The sequence below is a fragment of the Hordeum vulgare genome, chromosome 1H, assembly GCF_904849725.1.
Source record: "Hordeum vulgare subsp. vulgare chromosome 1H, MorexV3_pseudomolecules_assembly, whole genome shotgun sequence".
NCBI lineage: Eukaryota > Viridiplantae > Streptophyta > Magnoliopsida > Poales > Poaceae > Hordeum > Hordeum vulgare.
The window spans coordinates 110046798-110061812 of NC_058518.1; positions in this window are offsets into that span (position 1 = coordinate 110046798).

Genomic DNA, 15015 nt, shown 5'->3' on the forward strand with positions numbered 1-15015 from the left:
ATCGAATCTCGGGGAAGTTATATACCGATAGACAAAGGGAATTGCATACGGGATTGATTGAATCCCCGACATCGTGGTTCATCCGATGAGATCATCGTGGAACATGTGGGAGCCAACATGGGTATACAGATCCCGCTATTGGTTGTTGACGGGAGAGGTGTCTCGGTCATGTCTGCATGGTTCCCGAACCTGTAGGGTCTACACACTTAAGTTTCGATGATGCTAGAGTTGTAATGAGAATAGTATGTGGTTACCGAAAGTTGTTCGGAGTCCCATATGAGATCCCGGACGTCACGACGAGGTCCGGAATGGTCCGTAGGTAAAGTTTCATATATAGGAAGTGGAGATTTGATCACCGGAAATATTTTGAAGATCATCGGTATTGTCTCGAGACCACTGGAAGGGTTTCTGGGGTCCATCGGGAGGGGCCACCAATCCCGAAGGGCCACGTGTGCCAAAAGTGGAAGGGAACAAGACCCTAGATGGGCTGGGGTGCGCGACCCACCAAGGCCCAAGGCACCTAGCGCTGGCAACCCTAGGGCGTGGAGGTGGCCCACCTCCAACTTGGGAGGCAAGCCACCTCCCACCTGGCCGCCACCCCCTCTTTGGGCCACCACCCTCCCATCTAGGGTGGCCGCCGCCCCTCCTCGGGTTTCCTAGGGTGGTCAGCCAGCCCTTACCCTCCTCCTATATATACCCAAGGATTTTGGGGCTGCAACACACAAGTTTTCCATCCACCTCGGTGCAGCCCTGACTCTCTCCTCCTCCTCCTCCGCGGTGCTTGGCGAAACCCTGCCGGAGAACCACAGAGCTCCACCGCCACCATGTCGTCATGCTGCCAGAGCTCTCCATCAACTTCCCCTCTCCCCTTGCTGGTTCAAGGTAGAGGAGGCGTCACCGGGTTGTACGTGTGTTGAACGCGGAGGCGCCGTTGTTCGGCGATTTGGATCCCATCTACCGTGATCTGAATCGCTGCGAGTATGACTCCATCACCCGCGTTCATAGTAACGCTTCCGCTTAGCGATCTTCAAAGGTATGAAGATGCTCTACCCCTTGCTCGTTGCTAGCATCTACTAGATTGATGTTGGTGTTTCATAGGAAATTTTTTGAATTTCTCCCTCGAGCCCCAACAGTGGCATCATGAGCTAGGTCTATGCGTAGATTCTATGCATGAGTAGAACACAAAAGTTCTGGGTGATGATTTTGTGAATTGCTTGACGTTACTAGTCCAATATTTTTTCGGCGGTATTGTGGGATGAAGCGGCCCGGACTGACTTTACAAGTACGCTTACGTGATATTGGTTCCACCGCCTGACATGCACTTGTTGCATAAGGTGGCTAGCGGGTGTCTGTCTCTCCCACTTTAGTCGAATTGGATTCGATGAAAAGGTTCTTTGTGAAGGGTAAATAGCATTGTTGTGGCTGTCACGTAGGTAAGAAGCGTTCTTGCTAGAAACCCAAATCAGCCACGTAAAACTTGCAACAACAATTAAAAGACGTCTAACTTGTTTTTGCAGGGTATGCTATGCGATGTGATATGGCCAAAAGGATGTGATGAAACATATGTGATGTACGAGATTGATCATGTTCTTTGTAACAGGAATCACGACAACCGACAGGAGCCATAGGAGTTGTCTTAAGTTTTTGTACGACCTGCGTGTCAATCTTAATATCGCCATATGATTACTTTACTTTATTGATAACTGTTAGCCATAGTAGTAGAAGTAATAGTTGGCGAGACAAATTCATGGGGACATGATGATGGATATCATGGTGTCGTGCCGGTGACGGTGGTGATCATGCCGTGCCTGAAGATGGAGATCAAACGCGCAAGATGATAATGGCCATATCATGTTACTATATGATTTGCATGTGATGTTTATCATGTTTGTCATCTTATTGCTTAAAACGACGGTAGCAAAGATAAGATGATCCCTCATTAAATGTCGATATAAGTATTCCCCTAAGTGTGCATTATTGCAAAGGATCGTTGTCTTGAAGCACCACGTGATGATCGAGTGTGATAGATTCTAACATTCGCATACAACGGGTGTAAGCCGGATTTACACATGCAAAAAACTTAGGTTGACTCGACGAGCCTAGCATGTACACACATGGACTCAGAATACGAGATACCGAAAGGTCGAACATGATTCGTATGGATGATATGATCGGACATGGGCTAGTCGACACAGATCATATATAACATAGATGACTGGAGGGATGTCAATCTAAGTGGGAGTTCATTAAATAATTTGATTAGATGAAACTAATTATCATGAACTTAGTCTAAAATTGTCTTTACAATATTCTAGATCAAATGGCCAATGCTCATGTCAACCTTAATTTCAACGCGTTCCCAGAGAAAACCAAGCCGAAAGACGATGGTAGCAACTATGCGGACTGGACTCGTAATTTAAAGCTCATCCTCATTGCTTCCAAGAAGGCATATGTCCTTGATGCACGCTAGGTGACCCTCTCGTTCCTGCGGCAGCCTAGGACGTTCTGAACGCCTGGCAGTCGTGAAGTGATGACTACTCTTTGGTTCAATGCGACATGCTTTACAATTTAGAACCGGGGCTCCAACAGTGTTTTGAGCAACATGGAGCATATGAAATGTTCGAGGAGCTGAAACTGGTTTTCCAAGCTCATGCTCGGGTCGAGAGATATGAGGTGTCCGACAAGTTCTTCAGCTGTAAGATGGAGGAAAATAGTTTTGTCAGTGAGCACATACTCAGAATGATTGGGTTGTACAGCCGTGTGTCTCAGATGGAAGTTAATCTTCCGGATGACGCGGTTATTGACAGAATACTCCAGTCACTTCCACCTATCTACAAGAGCTTCATGATGAATTGTAACATGCAAGGGATGAAAAAGACCATTCCCGAGTTATATTCAATCCTGAGATCAGCGAAGGTTGAAATCAAGAAGTAACATCCAGTATTGATGGTTGATATGTCTCCAACGTATCTATAATTTTTGATGGTTCCATGCTATTATCTTGTCAACTTCGGATGTTTTGTATGCATGAATATGATATTTTATATCTTTTTTGGTACTAACCCGTTAACTCAATGCCTAGTGTCAGTTTCTGTTTTTTCCGAGTTTTTGACCTTTTTAGAAGAGAGTCCAAATGGAATAAAACTTTCACGATGATTTGTTTTGGACTAAAAGAGACCCCCGAAGCTTTGGAAGAAGGCCAGAAGAGCCACAAGGAAGTCACAAGCCCAGGAGGCCCGCCCCCTAGGCATGCCTAGCAGGCTTGTGACCTCCTCGTGGGCCCAACCGACGTAATTCCACCACCATAAATTCCTATAAATACAGAAACCCCCAAAAAGAAACCTAGATCGGGAGTTCCGCCACCGCAAGCCTCTGTAGCCACCAAAAACCAATCGGGAGCCCTTTCCGGCACCCTGCCGGAAGGGGAATCCATCTCCGGTCACCATCTTCATCATTCCGGCGATCTCCAAGACGAGGAGGGAGTAGTTCTCCCTCGGGGCTGAGGGTATGTACTAGTAGCTATGTGATTGATCTCTCTCTCTCGTGTTCTTGAGATGTCATGATATCGATGAATCGTGGGCTTTGCTACTATAGTTGGATCTTATGATGTTGTTCCCCCTCTCCCTTCTTGTAATCAATTGAGTTTCCCCTTTGAAGTTATCTTATCGGATTGAGTCTTTAAGAACGCTTGATGTATTTCATGCACGTGTCTATTTGTAGTGACAATGGGATATTCATGTGAGTACTCGATCTATGTTTTGGTGATCAACTTGCGGGTTTCGTGACATTGGGAATCTATGCATAGAGGTTGGTGCATGTTTTATTCTTGACTCTCCTGTAGAAACTTTGGGGCACTCTTTGAAGTTCTATGTGTTGGTTGAATAGATGATTCTGAGATTGTGTGATGCATATCGTATAATCATGCCCACGGATACTTGAGGTGACAATGTAGTATCTAGGTGACATTAGGGTCTTGGTTGATGTGTGTCTCAAGGTGTTATTCTAGTACGAACTCTATGATGGATCGAACGGAAAGAATAGCTTCGTGTTATTTTATTACGGACTCTTGAATAGATTGATCAGAAAGAATAACTTTGTGGTGGTTTCGTACCCGACAATAATCTCTTCATTTGTTCTCTGCTATTAGTGACTTTGGAGTGACTCTTTTTTGCACGTTGAGGGCTAGTTATATCATCCAATTATGTTATCATTGTTGAGAGAACTTCACTCGTGAAAGTATGAACCCTAGGCCTTGTTTCCACGCATTGCAATATCGTTCGTGCTCGTTTTTACTATTAGTTACCTTGCTATTTTTGTAATTTCAGATTACAAAAACCTATATCTACCATCCATATTGCACTTGTATCACCATCTCTTCGCCGAACTAGTGCACCTATACAATTTACCATTGTATTGGGTGTGTTGGGGACACAAGAGACTCTTTGTTATTTGGTTGCAGGGTTGCTTGAGAGATACCATCTTCATCCTACGCCTCCTGAGGATTGATAAACCTTAGGTCACCCACTTGAGGGAAAATTGCTATTGTCCTACAAACCTCTGCACTTGGAGGCCGAACAACGTCTACAAGGAGAAGGTTGCATAGTAGACATCAAGCTCTTTTCTGACGCCTTTGCCGGGGAGGTTAGCGCTTGAAGGTATATCTTTAGATCTTGCAATCGAATCTTTTAGTTTCTTGTTTTATCACTAGTTCAGTCTATAAAAGAAAACTACCAAAAAAATGGAATTAATGTTGCCTCATATGCTTCATCTTTTTAATGTCTTTCATGAAAATGATGGAAAGGAAAATTGTGCTCAAGTGCTAAAAGAAGAATTATATAGAATGCTTGGCATGAAATATTTGAATGATGAGCATGATTCCAATGTTGTTAGTATGAATTCTTTGAATACCCATGATGCTAATGATATGCAAAGCCACAAGCTTGGGGATGCTATGTTTGATGAAGATGATCTTTTTAGTTCCCCCACTTTGAATGATCAAAATTATTATGATGAAAGCATGCCCCCTATCTATTATGATTATTGTGATGATACTTATGCTATAAATAAGAATGATTATAAAACTTGTCACAATTATGAGTACCCTCTTACTGAACATTACTCTTTTAATGTGGAAACAATTTGTAGTGTTCAAGTCTTTTACGATACTCCCACTACTATTGATGAGAATAAATTCCCTTATGTGGAGAGTAGATAATTTCTATGCTTGTAGATCATGAAAAATATGCTTTAGGTGCTGGTTATACTGTTTAATTCATTCATGATGCTACTGGAAATTATTATGAGAGAGGATCATATGCTTCTACATATTGCAATAATATCAAGCTTCCTCTCCATGTGTTGAAACTTTTGAAGTCATGCTTGTTTTATCTTCCTATGCTAGTTAATTCTTGCTCCAATAAATTGTTTGATGACAAAATCCCTATGCATAGGATGTGGGTTAGACTTAAATGTGCTAGTCATATGCTCCATGATGCTTCCATTATGTTTCAATCCTTATCTTTTATGTGAGCATCATTGAAATCATCATGCCTAGCTTGATAGGTATTAAAGAAAAGTGCATGGTTGGAGACAACCCAATATGTATCCTTACTGTTTTTGTGTGTTCACATGATTAAGCTACTGTATTAATCATGTTTTATTGCCTTAGTTTCAATAAAGTGCCAAGTAAAGCCTTTATGATTAGTTTGGGTGATAGTTGTTTGATCATGCTTAAAAAGACAGAAACTTTGCGCTCACGAAATCATTTCTAATTTCTATCCAGAGAGTGATTTTAGGTTGGTTCTTTTTGATTCCTATTGATATACAAATTGCCTTAATTTTCATAATTATTTCAGAATTTTTGGAGGTGCAGAAGTATAGTTATTATTCAGATCATTACAGAATGTTCTATTTTTGACAGATTCAGTTTTCAATGCATAGTTTGCTTGTTTTGGTGTTTCCATAGATTATATTAAGTGATATAAATTGTGGAAATGATATGATACATTAGGAATTGTGTGGTAACATTTATGAATCTTGTCTTGACAGTAGAAAAATGAATGATTTGTCTTTATTATACTAACCCATCTCACGAAGCTCCGTTAAGTTTTGTGTTGTGAAGTTTTCAAGTTTTGAGTAAAGTTCGGATGGACTAAGGAACAAGGAGTGGCAAGAGCCTAAGCTTGGGGATGCCCAAGGCACCCCAAAGCCAAATTAAAGGACACCAAAAATCCTAAGCTTGGGGATGCCCCGGGAAGGCATCCCCTCTTTCGTCTTCAATCCATAGGTAACGTTACTTGGAGCTATATTTTTATTCACCACATGATATGTGTTTTGCTTGGAGCGTCGTGTATTATAGGAGTCTTTGCTTTTTGTTTTGTCACAATCAACCTAGTTGCACACCTTTTTGAGAGGGACATGCACTCATCGTGAATTTGCTATAATACTCAATGAGCTTCACTTATATCTTTTGAGCTAGATAATTTTTCTCTAGTGCTTCACTTAAATCTTTTTAAAGCACGCCGGTGTCATATTTTGTAGAAATAAAAACTCTCGATCTTCACCTATATCTTTTTTAGAGTGCTCTATATAAGTAACTTGGTAATTGGCGTGTGCTATGAAATTAGTCCTAAATATGATAGGCATCCAAAGAGGATATAATAAAAACTCCCATATTCAAGTGTATTGATTAGTAAGATAAGTTTGATTCCTCACAATTAGTTTTGAGACATAAGGATGGTGATATTAGAGTCATGATAGTTAGTAATTATGGATTGCTAGAAATACTCGTGTTAGAGTTTGTGATTCACGTAGCATGCACATATGGTGAACGCTATGTTAGGAAGTCGGACCATAATTGATTTATTCATTGTTATCCTTTGTGTGGCGGTCGGGATCGCGCGATGGTTAACACCTACCAACCCTTCCCCTAGGAGTATGAGTTTAGCACTTTGTTTCGATTACTAATAAAACTTTCGCAATAAGTATATGAGTTATTCATGACTAATGTGAGACCATGGTATTGATGCACTTTCACCTTCCACCATTGCTAGCCTCTCTAGTGCCGCGCAACTTCCGCCGGTGCACAAACCCACCATATACCTTCCTCAAAATAGCCACCATACCTACCTATTATGGCATTTTCATATCCATTCCGAGATATATTTCCATGCAACTCCCACCATTCCGTCTCATGACTTGTGCCGTCACTTTCATATTGCCTTTGCATGTACACTGTCGGAGGCATTTCCTATAGAGTCATCATTGTTCTAAGTATGGAGTTGTGAGTAAATAAAAGTGTGATGATCATCATTATTAGGGCATTGTCCCATGTGAGGAAATAAAAAAAAGAGGCCAAAGATGCCCACCAAAAAAAGAGAGGCCAAAGAGCCCAAACAAACAAAAAAGAGAGAGAAAAAGAGAGAAGGGACAATGCTACTATCTTTTTCCACACTTGTGCTTCAAAATAGCACCATGTTCTTCATGATAGAGAGTCTCTTGTTTTGACACTTCCATATACTAGTGGGAATTTTCATTATATAACTTGGCTTTTATATTCCAATGATGGGCTTCCTCAAAATTTCCCTAGGTCTTCGTGAGCAAGCAAGTTGGGTGCACACCCACTAGTTTTCCTTTTGATCTTTCACACTCTTATAGCTCTCGTGCATCCATTACATGGCAATCCCTACTCATTCACATTGATATGTATTGACGGGCATCTCCATAGCCCATTAATACGCGAAGCCAATGTGACCATCTCCTCCTTTTTGCCTCACAACCTCCACCACACTCTATTCCACCTATAGTTCTATATCCATGGCTCACGCTCATGTATTGCGTGAGATTTGAAAAAGTTTGAGAAAGTAAGAGTGCGAAAACAATTATTTGGCCAATACCGGGGTTGTGCATGATTTAAATTCGTTGTGTGGGGATGATGGAGCATAGCCAGACTATATGATTTTGTAGGGATAAGTTTCTTTGGCCTTGTTATTTCAAAAGTTCATGATTACTTTGCTAGTTTTCTTGAAGTATTATTGTTTTCATGTCAATAGTAAACTATTGTTTTGAATCTTACGGATCTGAACATTCATTCCACAAGAAAGAAGTTACAAAGGACAAATACGTTAGGTAGCATTCCACATCAAAAATTCAGTCTTTATCACTTCCCTACTCGAGGACGAGGAGGAGTTAAGCTTGGGGATGCTTGATACGTCTCCAACATATCTATAATTTTTTATGGTTCCATGCTATTATCTTGTCAACTTCGGATGTTTTGTATGCATGAATATGCTATTTTATATCTTTTTTGGGACTAACCTATTAACTTAGTGCCTAGTGCCTGTTTCTGTTTTTTCCGAGCTTTTGACCTTTTTCAGAACAGAGTCCAAATGGAATAAATCTTTCACGATGATTTTTTTGGACCAAAAGAGACCCCTGAAGCTTTGGAAGACGGCTAGAAGAGCCACGAGGGAGTCACAAGCTCAGGAGGCCCGCCCCCTAGGTCGTGCCTAGCAGGCTTGTGACCTCCTCGTGGGCCCAACCGACGTAATTCCACCGGCATAAATTCCTATAAATACAAAAACCCCAAAAAGAAACCTAGATCGGGAGTTCCGCCGCCGCAAGCCTCTATAGCCACCAAAAACCAATCGAGAGCCCTTTCTGGCACCCTCTCGGAGGGGGAATCCATCTCCGGGGGCCATCTTCATCATCCCGGTGATCTACATGATGAGGAGGGAGTAGTTCTCCCTCAGGGCTGAGGGTATCTACCAGTAGCGATGTGTTTGATCTCTCTCTCTCTCGTGTTCTTGAGATGTCATTATCTCGATTTACCGCGGTCTTAGCTACTATAGTTGGATCTTATTATGTTCTTCCCCCTCTCCCTTCTTGTAATCAATTGAGTTTCCCATTTGAAGTTATCTTATCGGATTGAGTCTTTAAGAAAACTTGATGTATGTCACGCACGTGTCTATCTGTGGTGACAATGGGATATTCATGTGAGTACTTGATGTATGTTTTGGTGATCAACTTGCGGGTTTCGTGACATCGGGAATCTATGCATAGAGGTTGGCGCACGTTTTATTCTTGACTCTCCGGTAGAAACTTTGGGGCACTCTTTGAAGTTCTATGTGTCGGTTGAATAGATGATTCTTAGATTGTGTGATGCATATTGTATAATCATGCCCACGGATACTTGAGGTGACAATGGAGTATCTAGGTGACATGAGGGTCTTGGTTGATGTGTGTCTTAAGGTGTTATTCTAGTACGAACTCTATGATGGATCGAACGGAAAGAATACCTTCGTGTTATTTTACTACGGACTCTTGAATAGATTGATCAGAAAGAATAACTTTGTGGTGGTTTCGTACCCGACAATAATCTCTTCATTTGTTCTCCTCTATTAGTGACTTTGGAGTGACTCTTGGTTCCACGTTGAGGGCTAGTTATATGATCCAATTATGTTATCATTGTTGAGAGAACTTCACTAGTGAAAGTATGAACCCTAGGCCTTGTTTCCACGCATTGCAATATCGTTCGTGCTCGCTTTTACTATTAGTTACCTTGCTATTTTTGTAATTTCAGATTACAAAAACCAATATCTACCATCCATATTGGACTTGTATCACCATCTCTTCGCCGAACTAGTTCACCTATACAATTTACCATTGTATTGGGTGTGTTGGGGACACAAGATACTCTTTGTTATTTGGTTGCAGGGTTGCTTGAGAGAGACCATCTTCATCCTACGCCTCCGGCGGATTGATAAACCTTAGGTCACCCACTTGAGGGAAAATTGCTACTGTCCTTCAAACCTCTACACTTGGGGGCACAACAACGTCTACAAGGAGAAGGTTGCGTAGAAGACATCAATGGTGAATAAGACCACCAGTTTCAAGAAAGGCCAGGGTAAAAAGAACTTCAAGAAGAACGACAAAGAAGTTGACGCATTTGGTAAAACAGTTGTCGGGAAGAAGCGCAAGAATGGACCCAAGCATGAGACTGAATGCTATTACTGCAAGGCAACCGGTCACTGGAAGCGGAACTGCCCCAAGTACTTAGCAGATAAGAAGGCCGACAACGTCAAAGGTATATATGATATACATGTTATTGATGTGTACCTTACCAGCGCTTGTAGTAGCTCCTGTGTATTTGATACCGGTGATGTTGCTCACATTTGCAACTCAAAACAGGAACTGCGGAATAAGCGGAGACTGGCAAAGGACGAGGTGACGATGCGCGTCGGGAATGGTTCCATGGTCGATGTGATTGCCGTCGGCACGGTACCTCTACATCTACCTTCAGGAGTAGTTTTAAACCTCAATAATTGTCATTTAGTACCAGCTTTGAGCATGAACATTGTATCTAGATCTCGTTTTAATGCGAGATGGCTACTCATTTAAATCTGAGAATAAGGTTGTTCTATTTATATGAGTGACATGTATTATGGTCATGCCCCGCTGGTCAATGGTTTATTCTTGATGAATCTCGAACATGATGTTACACATGTTCATAGTGTGAGTACCAAAAGATGTAAGGTTGATAATGATAGTCCCACATACTTGTGGCACTGCCGCCTTGGTCATATCGGTGTCAAACGCATGAAGAAACTCCATACAGATGGACTTTTGGAGTCTCTTGATTTTGAGTCATTTGACACGTGCGAACCGTGCCTCATGGGTAAGATGACTAAGACTTCGTTCTCCAGAACAATGGAGCAAGCAACCAACTTGTTGGAAATAATACATACCGACGTGTGCGGTCCAATGAGCGTCGAGGCTCGCAGTGGCTATCGTTATGTTCTCACCCTCGTTGATGACTTGAGCAGATATGGGTATGTCTACTTAATAAAACACAAGTCTGAAACTTTTGAAAAGTTCAAGGAATTTTAGAGTGAGGTTGAGAATCAACATGACAAGAAAATAAAGTTCCTATGATCTGATCGTGGAGGAGATTTTTTGAGTCATGAGTTTGGCACGCACTTAAGAAAATGTGGAATTGTTTCAAAACTCATGCCGCTTGGCACACCTGAGCATAATGGTGTGTTCGAACATCGTAATCGCACTCTATTGGATATGGTGCGATCTATGATGTCTCTTACTGATTTACCGCTATCATTTTGGGGATATGCTTTGGAAACTGTCGCATTCACTTTAAATAGGGCACCGTCTAAATCTGTTGAGACGACACCGTATGAATTATGGTTTGGAAAGAAACCTAAGATGTCATTTCTGCAAGTTTGGGGCTGCGATGCTTATGTGAAGAAACTTCAACGTGAGAATCTCAAACCCAAAGCGGAAAAATGCGTCCTCATAGGATACCCTAAAGAAACTATTGGGTATACCTTCTATGTTAGATCCTAAGGCAAAATCTTTGTTGCCAAGAACAGATCATTTCTAGAGAAAGAGTTTTTCTCAAAAGAAGTAAGTGGGAGGAAAGTAGAACTTGATGAGGTAATTGTACCTCCTCTCGAACCTGAGAGTATCGTAGCGTAGGAAAATGTTTATGTGGTGCCTACACCGACTAGAGAGGAAGTTAATGATGATGATTATGAATCTTTAGATCAAGTTGCTACTGAACCTCGAAGGTCCACAAGGACACGTTCCGCACCAGTGTGGTACGACAACCCTGCCATGGAAATCATGTTGTTAGACAACGGTGAACCTTCGAACTATGAAGAAGCGACGACGGGCCCGGATTCCAACAAATGGCTTGAAGCCATGAAACCCGAGATACGATCCGTGTATGAGAACAAAGTATGGACTTTGGTGGACTTGCCCGATGATCGGCGAGCCATAGAAAATAAATGGATATTTAAGAAGAAGACCGACGCGGATGGTAATGTGACCATCTATAAGGCTCGACTTGTCGCTAAGGGTTATTGACAAGTTCAAGGAATTGACTACGATGAGACTTTCTCACCCGTAGCGATGCTGAAGTCGGTCCAAATCATGTTAGCAGTTGCCGCATTTTATGATTATGAGATCTGGCAAATGGACATCAAAACGGCATTCCTTAACGGTTTTCTTAAGGAAGAATTGTATATGATACAACCGGAAGGTTTTGTCAATCCTAAAAATGCTGACAAGGTATGCAAGCTCCAGCGCTCCATCTATGGGCTAGTGCAAGCATCTCGGAGTTGGAACATTTGCTTTGATGAGGTGATCAAAGCGTTTGGATTTGTACAGACTTATGGAGAGGACTGTATTTACAAGAAAGTGAGTGGGAATTCTGTAGCATTTCTCATATTATATGTGGATGACATATTGTTGATGGGAAATGATATAGAACTTTTGGAAGGCATAAAGGCGTGTTTGAATAAGTGTTTTTCAATGAAGGACCTTGGAGAAGCTGCTTACATATTAGGCATCAAGATCTATAGAGATAGATCGAGACACCTCATTGGTATTTCACAAAGCACCTACCTTGACAAGATATTGAAGAAGTTCAATATGGATAAGGCCAAGAAGGGGTTCTTGCCTGTATCACAAGGTGTGAGGTTGAGCACAGCTCAACGCCCGACCACAACAGAAGATATAGGAAAGATGAGTAACATCCCCTATGCTTCAGCCATAGGCTCTATTATGTATGCCATGTTGTGTACCAGACTTGATGTGAACCTTGCCATAAGTTTGGTAGGGAGGTACCAAAGTGATCCAAGAGTGGATCGTTGGATATCGGTCAAGAATATCCTTAAGTACCTAGAAAGGACTAAAGATATGTTTCTCATTTATGGAGGTGCCGAAGAGCTCGTTGTAAAGGGTTACATTGATGCTAGCTTCGAAACAGATCCCGATGACTCCAAGTCACAAACCAGATACGTATATATTTTGAATGGTGGGGCAGTCAGCTGGTGCAGTTGCAAGCAAAGTGTCATGGTGGCATGTACATGTGAAGCGGAGTAGATAGCTGCTTCAGAAGCAGCACAAGAAGGAGTCTGGATGAAGGAGTTCATCACCGACCTAGGAGTGATTCCTAGTGCGTCGGGCTCGATGACGCTCTTCCGTGACAACACTGCATCTATTGCCATTGCCAAGGAGCCCACGTTTCACAAGAAGACCAAGCACATCAAGCGCCGCTTTAACTCCATACATGCATACATCCAGGATGGCGATATAGATATTTGTAAAGTACATACAGATCTGAAGGTCGCAGATCCGTTGACTAAACCTCTTCCACGAGCAAAACATGATTAGCACAAGTACTCTATGGGTGTTCGATTCATCACAATGTAACTAGATTATTGACCCTAGTGCAAGTGGAAGACTGTTGGAAATATGCCCTAGAGGCAATAATAAAGTGGTTATTATTATATTTCCTTGTTCATGATAATTGACTATTATTCGTGCTATAATTGTACTAACCGGTGAATACATAGACCACAACATGTCCCTAGTGAGCCTCTAGTTGGATAGCTCGTTGATCAATAGATGGTTATGGTTTCCTGACATGGACATTGGATGTCATTGATAACGGGATCACATCATTAGGAGAATGATGTGATGGACAAGACCCAATCCTAAGCATAACACAAGATCGTGTAGTTCGTCTGTTAAAGCTTTTCTAATGTCAGTTATCATTTCCTTAGACCAAGAGATTGTGCAACTCCCGGACACCGTAGGAATGCTTTGGTGTATCAAACATCACAATGTAACTGGGTGATTATAAAGGTGCACTACAGGTATCTCCGAAAGTGTCTGTTGGGTTGGCACGAATCGAGACTAGGATTTGTCACTCCGTATGACGGAGAGGTATCTCTGGGCCCACTCGGTAATACATCATCCTGTTGAGCTCAACGTGACTAAGGAGTTAGTCACGGAATCATGTGTTATGGAACGAGATTGAACAAGGTATGGGGATACCGACGATCGAATCTCGCCCAAGTTATATACCGATAGACAAACGGAATTGCATACAAGATTGATTGAATCCCCGACATTGTTGTTCATCCGAGGAGATCATCGTGGAACATGTGGGAGCCAACATGGATATCCATATGATGTTGTTGGTTATTGACCGGAGAGGTGTCTCGGTCATGTCTGCATGGTTCCCGAACCCGTAGGGTCTACACACTTAAGGTTCGATGACGCTAGAATTGTAATGAGAATAGTATGTGGTTACCAAAAGTTGTTCGGAGTGCCGGATGAGATCCTGGACGTCACAAGGAGTTCCGGAATGGTCCAGAGGTAAAGATTCATATATAGGAAGTGGAGATTTGATCACCGAAAACATTTCGAGGATCATCGGTATTGTACCGGGACCACGGGAAGGGTTTCAAGGGTCCACCGAGAGGGGCCACCAGCCCCGAAGGGCCACGTGGGCCAAAAGTGGAAGGGAACCAACCCCTAGATGGGCTGGTGCGCCACCCACCAAGGCCCAAGGCGCCTGGGCTGGCAACGCTAGGGTGTGGAGGTGGCCCACCTCCCACCTGGCCGCCGCCCCCTCTTTGGGACACCACCCCTCCCATCTAGGATGGCCGCCGCCCCTCCTAGGATTTCCTAGGGTGGCCGTCCAGCCCTTCCCCTCCTCCTATATATACCCAAGAGTTTTGGGGCTGCAACACACAAGTTTTCCATCCACCTCGACGCAGCCCTGCCCTCTCTCTTCCTCCTCCTCTGCGGTGCTTGGCGAAGCCCTGCCGGAGAACCACATAGCTCCACCGCCACCATGTCGTCGTGCTACCGAAGCTCTCCATCAACTTCCCCTCTCCCCTTGCTGGTTCAAGGTAGAGGAGACGTCACCGGGCTGCACGTGTGTTGAACGTGGAGGCGCCATTGTTCGGCGCTTTGGATCCCATCTACCGCGATCTGAATCACTACGAGTACGACTCCATCACCCGTGTTCGTAGTAACCCTTCTGCTTAGTGATCTTCAAAGGTATGAAGATGCTCTACCCCATCTCGTTGGTAGCATCTCCTAGATTGATCTTGGTGTTTCGTAGGAAATTTTTTGACTTTCTCCCTCGACCCCAACAGATCCCCTATACTTTTTGGTCATCAAGTACATCTGAAGATAATGTCA